We start from the raw sequence: 8,131 nt of genomic DNA, 5'->3' as shown, positions 1-8,131 counted from the left end.
AATTATGATTATTATGAAAATTGAATATACCATCCCTGGTAAAACTAGCTTACTAGAGTTTGCTCTGTTTATAAAATTCATTGTATCTCATAAACAGATCGGACATGTATTTATATCTCAAAGACAGATAGGACATATATTTATTTGACTTTTTTTTCATTATTTTTAGGCGTACAATCAGCTCCCGAAGCGGGACCCACAAGTTACGAAACACCGTGTATTTCCAAATAAAATAATAAGAAAATTGGAAAAACGTGTTTGCAAAAGTTATTTTTCAGTCTTTCAGTGACCACCCTATGCAACGCACCCTATACGACGCGATCGTAAACGAGGAGAGTTAATCCCGACAGATCCGTACGTGTTCGCAATCCGGTCGGCAGAATCGTAACACGTTCGAGGACAAAAGTTGCGCGCCTGAACGCTGACTCGTTCGGACTTCCGATTGCTGTTTCAGCTCTGGCACGTTTTTTCGACTCGATGCACGCGAGCCAAGCAGATCCGGATGGCGAACGTTAGTCCGTTTGTGGCACGAGGGTATTGTAGTGCCACAGGTGTGCTGGTAGCCTTGGTGGTTCCTTTGTGGCGTCATTCCGTCTTGCAAATGCCTCGACCTCCTTTCCCACTGTACAATCCGATTGTTGCGAATTAGCTTGCGGGACGTGGCGAGATTTGGAGAAGAGAGCCAAGAGGTTTGGTATTTCGGGATGTGGTGAATAAAGTACCACCGACTCGCCATTTCTTAGGTTTAAGGGGGCAGGACAGGTGTGACGGGCCTAAAAATTACGTATACATTGGGGAGCTAGTAAAAAAAAATACATATTTTGTGATTTATTTCAACACTTTATGAACTATAAAAAGCAACATTAAAAGAGAAAAAAGAGGGTATTTAGCGGTATTCTTTTACATAACTTTTTTTTTACATTTCCTATCGGTGTGCATGGTTCCAGCCAAACAGGATTAGCTGCAACAAAAAAGCAAAAAGAGTTCAAAAGTAAACAATAGTTTCTAGAAATTGACGATCCAACATTTTCAATTTCTCTGAAAATTATGAAAATAGCAGCTATTTGTCTTTGATGTATCGAATTTATGCCAAAAATTTCTACGCTTTTTTTGTTTATATTTTTCGAATTTGTTAAAAATTAAAAAATGTTCGATCGTCAATCCCTAGTAAATGTTACACTAAAGATACGCACCAAGTTTCACAGTTATCGGTTGGTTAGATTCCGAGATATCTTGCACGCCGTTTCTAAAAACCGAGTTTGAAGTTTCAGAACGTCATTTTTCATATGTATCCTTTACTTGCTTTTTTTACTTATATATCGCGGCTCACGGTTCTTACAATTCACAACTAAATTGAATCCAAGCCCCCTAATATTCGATTCACCAAAAGTAATATTTTACAAACGATTTACACTTTATAATACTGCTTGAAGTTGTAAACAGTGATGCAAATTCAATAATTCTGTAACCGCGGATTTATTATTATACCCCAAAATAAGTTGTTTCAAAAGCTGGCACTTTTTGTATCTTATTTTTAAAACTTCAAATTACTATTTGAAACAAAAAAAGAAGAAATCGATTTTTTGAAAATTTCAAACTGTCTTGACTCCTTAAACAGAGTCAGAATAATTCAGTTAACTAGAATATGTATTTTCTCCGATCGAATATTTGATTGCATGTTAATAATAATCATTCGCTGTTCGTAATAATTTATTTTATCTGTTCGAATTCTTTATTCGAGGAGGACGATTGCAAAATTTATTCGGATAATAGTGCAAATAATTACTATTTTTGTTTTAAGTTTTGTACGTGATACGTAGACGTATAATTGTGTTGTACATCCTCGCAATATAATGCAATTAAATAAATACAATTAAGAGATTCTTAATTGAATTTAGATCTTTTATCTAAGTACATTATACAAATACTTATTCGTATAAATTTTTAACGATCAATAATGTTGTAATAAATTTTTAATAATTCTTAATTTCAAAATTCATTAATTAATATTAACTTTTAATTTGAATTAAACACTTATTCAGTTGAATATTTATTTAACAGCGAATACAGACATTCGTTGTAAATACTGTATACTTCAGCTACTCAAATACTTCAGAGATTTAAAGTCTGCATTCTGAGGTTCCTTCTACTTTTCATTTATGAATTACGGAAGTTTTATAGAAATTCATATTTCTGAAAATATATGTTTGAAATCCCGTAGAGCATCGTACAACAAATTTTAAAAGATCATTGTAAAGGAGAAATTCCACATAATTGAGATTGCAATGGAAAAATTTTTTTCAGGTGTTTGAATTTTTATAATCTCACCCGCTATATGATATTAAAACATATTTTTAAAAAATGAATCAGAATTAGTTGAAATAAAAGCTTTATACTTTAAAATGAAACCAAGTAAATTATAACAGTTTAAAGTGTCGACAATTTTTCAGTAAAATTGTAATGCGAAATTGATACCACAAAACCACATATCTGCCAAAACAGTGATGGTAACACGATCGTAAAATTTTTTTTCGGGAAGCCAAACAGCATCCCAGAAAATATCACATATTTTGCCTTTTGCGTATTCCACATTGCAAATATTTAATAAAATATTATTTGTATTATAATTCCATGTGCGCGTTCAGTTTTGCTTATCATTGTAGTTTGGATATTTTACATACGTTTCCCTATTCTCTACAATTTTGCATGTTTAAATTTCTTATAAATGCACGAAAGTCCGCATTGTATTTATAACACATAATGGAATACAAAAATTCTAGCTGTTGTTTTAAAAATTCTATATAGTAAAACACAATTTATAGTTAAACATAATTGGATAAATGTAATTCATAGTAATTGTAAATGATAGTAAAACACAATTTATAGTAAATCAATTGGATAACTGTAATTCATAGTAATAGTAAATCATAGTAAAACACAATTGGATAATTGTAATACATAGTAATTGTAAATCATAGTAAAGCACAATTTATAGTAAATCACAATTGGATAATTGTAATTCATAGCAATAGTAAATCATAGTAAAACACAATTGGATAATTGTAATTCATAGTAATAGTAAATCGTAGTAAAACACAATTTATAATAAAACACAATTGTAATTCATAGCAATAGTAAATCATAGTAAAACACAATTGAAGAATTGTAATACATAGTAATTGTAAATCATAGTAAAACACAATTTATAGTAAATCACAATTGGATAATTGTAATTCATAGTAATGGTAAATCATAGTAAAACATAATTAGATAATTGTAATTCATAGTAATTGTAAATCATAGTAAAACGCAATTGGATAATTATAATTCATAGTAATTGCAAATCACAATAGAAAATCACAATTTATAGTAAAACACAATTGTAATTCATAGTAAAACACAATTGGATAATTGTAATTCATAGTAATTATAAATCATAGTAAAATACAATAGAATAATTGACCAAATTGCCGTGTGATGCGCCAATTTTGGTTTTTCTAAAACTTACAAATACCGAACATTTTGTGCAAATATTCGCAATAGAATATTTCTTTCGGATCACCAAATATTTGAATTACTCGAACACTCGAACTATACTCAACACTCGAACTACTCAAACACTTGAAACTTGATTCTTCGTTTCTAGATCACGCCTAATTAAATACCCGACATAAATGCCGTATGGCACGTCAACTCTGTTATACAGAGTGTTCATAAAGTCTTTTTACAATTTCAAAAATTTATTACAAGGGCAAATGAAAAAACAGATAAGCGAAAATTATTATAAAATGAGATGTATATATTTAAGTTTTTTCTGCCTCATTTAATACACCTCTATATAGGCACCATTAGTTGCACATCAAGACGGTACTCGATTTCTTACACGATCGATGTTTCCCTCGGATGTTCTCGATCGTCTACTCTTCCCTTTATCGAACATGATCCCTATCTTCATAAATTTCTTGTGCCATGCACGAATTGATGGACATGACGGTGAGTCTCTTCCATACTTAGTTCTGAAGTTTCGCTGAATCTGCAGATCCAATTTGGTTTCAATAAATCATGATACGCACTGTGCCTTCTTTTGAGGAGTAACCATTTTTATATATATATATGGGGGTTTAGAGTTGCATCGACTACGAGGTCTTTAGCGATGTGTTGGAATTATCTCTTTGTAACTGATCTAGTAGTTGGGTCTTCTTTAGGTAGTTGATAACGTTTTTTTGTTGTTTCTGGCAAATTAGAGCGGTGTTTTGGCTTAATCTGTATTTATTTCTTATGTTTCGGTATTTTCTGCATTCATATAGCAGGTGTTGGGTGGTGATTTGTTGGTTGCAAGTGTTGCAGAAAGGTGGTTCTGTTTTGGTTAGGAGGTATTCGTGTGTGATCTCGAAGTGTCCGATTCGAAGCCTAGTCATAGCTATCCTTTCTTTTCTGCTTAGATTGTTGTTTGGTATTTTTTGACAGAAATGGTGTGCTATGTCGTGTATTTTGGTTCTATTTGTCGTAGTCCAAATTCTGTTCCATTCTTCTCTTTCCGCTTTGGTCGTTGAAGCTAGTAGGTCTTGGTGTGGGATTGGGATGTTGGATTCGTTTGTTCGGTATGTTGTTGCTTCTTTGGCTAAGGAGTCGGCTTTTTCGTTTTCTTCTATTCCTTGGTGTGACGGGATCCAGGTGATTATTATTTGTTTATGGTCGTTGGTAAGTTCGATGTATATTTCCTGAACCATTTGTATAACGAGTAGCCATTTTGTAAGGGGTTCATTTAACAGTATCTTATTCGTCAACAGGGTACCTAAAATACAATGTGATAAAAACCTTGATAACCACTGAGTACATAGAACAAATCTGACGAAGATATCTCATCAATTGCCTTTGTAATAAATTTTTGACATTGTAAAGAGACTTTATAAACACACACGTGGGATTATGTTAAGGATATCATGTATCCAACAAAGATATGGGACATCACTAATCTAAAGACTGATGCCATTGCCACCATTGATGAGAGTATATTCACAGCGAACATTAACAAGAAATCGAGATAAATAAGGCAGAAAGAAACTTACATATATACGTCTCATTTTGTAATAATTTCCACTTGTCTGTCTTTTCATTTGCCTTTCTTGTAAATTTTTGAAATTGTAAAGAGACTTTACGGACACTCTGTATTTGAAACTTGCAAAACTACCAAACTGCTTGTGCAGATATTCGCGACGGAATAAGTGCGTTTTCAATTCGAAGCTAGTCTATTCGCGAGTAGTCGGACTACTCGAATTACTAGAACGATTCTACGTGTAGGTCACGGTTAATTGGGTAACAGACATAATTATCGTACGATGCGTCAGTGGGTCGTTGTACTGCGAACGACACGGAAATGAGTTGGCGCAAATTGCCTCGGATGATCACGGGATCCGCGATTCATCACGATTCCGCCTGTTGGCGGTGATTGGTGAGTCGAATTCGTGATCGTAAGCGGGGTGGTGGGTATTGGTCTCTTGTCTCGTTTAGCACGCGTATCAGACTAACGTTGGATCTACTTTATCACTGGTTATTTATCGACACGATGGACGGGTAGATGGCCGCGCAATGTATTTTAGAAACTCGAAATTTTTCCACGGAGCTGCGCGAGTTTCTATGTCATTGGTGACTTATGGCTACGGACTCGGTCCTATTAATCTCTCCATTATTTACGATCCAACTTCGTTCCTTCTTCTCTTCACTTTTGCTTCTCGCGGAATATGACGGTTTATAATGATGGTTAATATCATGATTTCACTTGTTGAATGTGAAACATTGCCTCGAAACATCATTATCATCGTAATGAAATTTCACTACGGAGAATTTTAACGAATCTAAACGGAGCAAGCAGAGGAAAAGGACATTGTATTGGGAATGTTTTGTTACAGAGCTGCGAGCAAATATTGAATGCAGTAAAATATATAGGTGTATATATAGAATACATGAAATATATAGGTAGCGAGGTGTTTTCTTTTCCCATTTGACCATTGAATAATTTTAGAACAAAAGGCTTATTCAGCAGTCTTCAAACGAGGAACTATAGTATCTACTGATGAATTGAAACCGCGGTGTTATTGAAATTAGACAAAATTCTCGGCAGTTTTGTTACTGTTGTTTATTCACTAATGTAAAAAATTGCGAAATAAGAATACTAATTAAGAATACTAGGTAACCATTTTCTATTATATTTTTATTATACAATTAATGATTTAAATATAACAAGTAAATGTACTTTTTACAGTAATAAAAAAGACTTTGTTTAAAATATAAAATATTATATTTTATGATAAATATTTATGTAAGATATAATATAATATTATATTAAATATAATATAATATAATATTATACTTATAATGATATAAAAAAAACTTCATAAATATAAAATACTATATTTTATGATAAATATTTATGTAAAATATAATGTAATATTATATTATACTTATAATATTATAAGAAAGACTTTATTTAATATATAAAATATTATATTTTATGATAAATATTTATGTAAGATATAATATAATATTATATTAATATAATATAATATAATATAATATAATATTATACTTATGATGATATAAAAAAGACTTCATAAATATAAAATACTATATTTTATGATAAATATTTATGTAAGATATAATATAATATTATATCAAATATAATGTAGTATAATATTATACTTATAATGTTATAAAAAAGACTTTATTTAAAATATAAAATACTATATTTTATGATAAAATATAATATATTTATTTTATTTATATATTTATTTAATATAATATATTTTATGATAAAATTAATATATTTATGTAAAATATAATATAGTATTACATTAAATATAATATAATATAATATAACAGTATACTTATTTTGTTATAAAAAAGACTATTTAAAACATAAAATATTATATTTCATGATAAATATTTATGTAAAATATAATATAATATTATACTATACTTATAATATTATAAGAAAGACTTTATTTAAAATATAAAATACTAATAATAAATATTTATCATAAAATATAATTTAATATTATATTTTAATAATGTATAATAATTACAGTAATTAATGTGTTATATTGTTATACATTATTATATATCATATTGTACTATTATAAAATACTTGATCCACGATAACTACCGAATATTAAGAATAAAAGTGTTCCGAGACTTTCGAGTCGGAGTGTACAATACACACGTTCGTAAAAATATTCTGCGGTATGTGCGCGGAACACTTTGGCGATCCTGGTGGTCTTCGTGTCGCGAATACCTCGAAATACCTTGTACCTCAACGCTCTCGCCGGAATTCGTTTTATATCATCAGGCTGTTAAAACCCAGTCCGGGCGGCCGCGCGAATAATAATAATGACCGAGTAGAAAAATTGGCGCGTACGGGTCCGGACGCTCGAGCGTTTGTCATAATCAACGTAACGAGGTTAAACCCGTTACGTATAACAAAAGTATCCCATCGGAGATAGCGCGGACCCTTCCTCCCCTCCTGTGAAAATTCCAGCGCGGTTCTTCCGCCCGGTCGGAATACAAATGAGACTGGACCCTGTAAATTGAACAGGTTTAATCCGCTTAGGGGAAGTATCGGGAGCAAGGGGGGAAGGGACACGGATCAGACCGCGATTTAGTCACGTACGTGAAAATATCGAGAACCTGTCGGAGAATTATTCTTCTCTGCCCTTTGGAAAAAAATTTCCGCTCGGAGCGACGATGGGGCGGCGGGAGGGAGAAGAGAGATTTAACGAGAGAAATTAACCTCTTTGCGCTGGAATGACGGATTGCCACGCACGTCGAGAATTTTTTTGTTCCAAAATTGTAATCACTTCTCAGCTTTAAGCATATTCAAGTGAAACAAAATTGGCAAAACAAATAATAAATTAATTGCTTCTTGGTAATCTCTATCCGGTGATATCATGCCGACGAATTCAAAAGAAAAAGTAAGCGACAAGTTATTGTATACGGTTCGGTCACTCGTTATGGTCCGCAATCGGTTGCCAGCGCAAGTATTACAAATACAAGTATTTTTAACATATAATAGGTTAAGTCTGCATCTGAAATGGCGGATTTCATAAATATCTGCTAGTTGATATAATCTTCTAGT

Source organism: Frieseomelitta varia, unplaced genomic scaffold, assembly GCF_011392965.1.
Source record: "Frieseomelitta varia isolate USP_RPSP 00005682 unplaced genomic scaffold, Fvar_1.2 scaffold_275, whole genome shotgun sequence".
Lineage (NCBI taxonomy): Eukaryota > Metazoa > Arthropoda > Insecta > Hymenoptera > Apidae > Frieseomelitta > Frieseomelitta varia.
Note: the sequence above shows the minus strand (reverse complement) of the source record.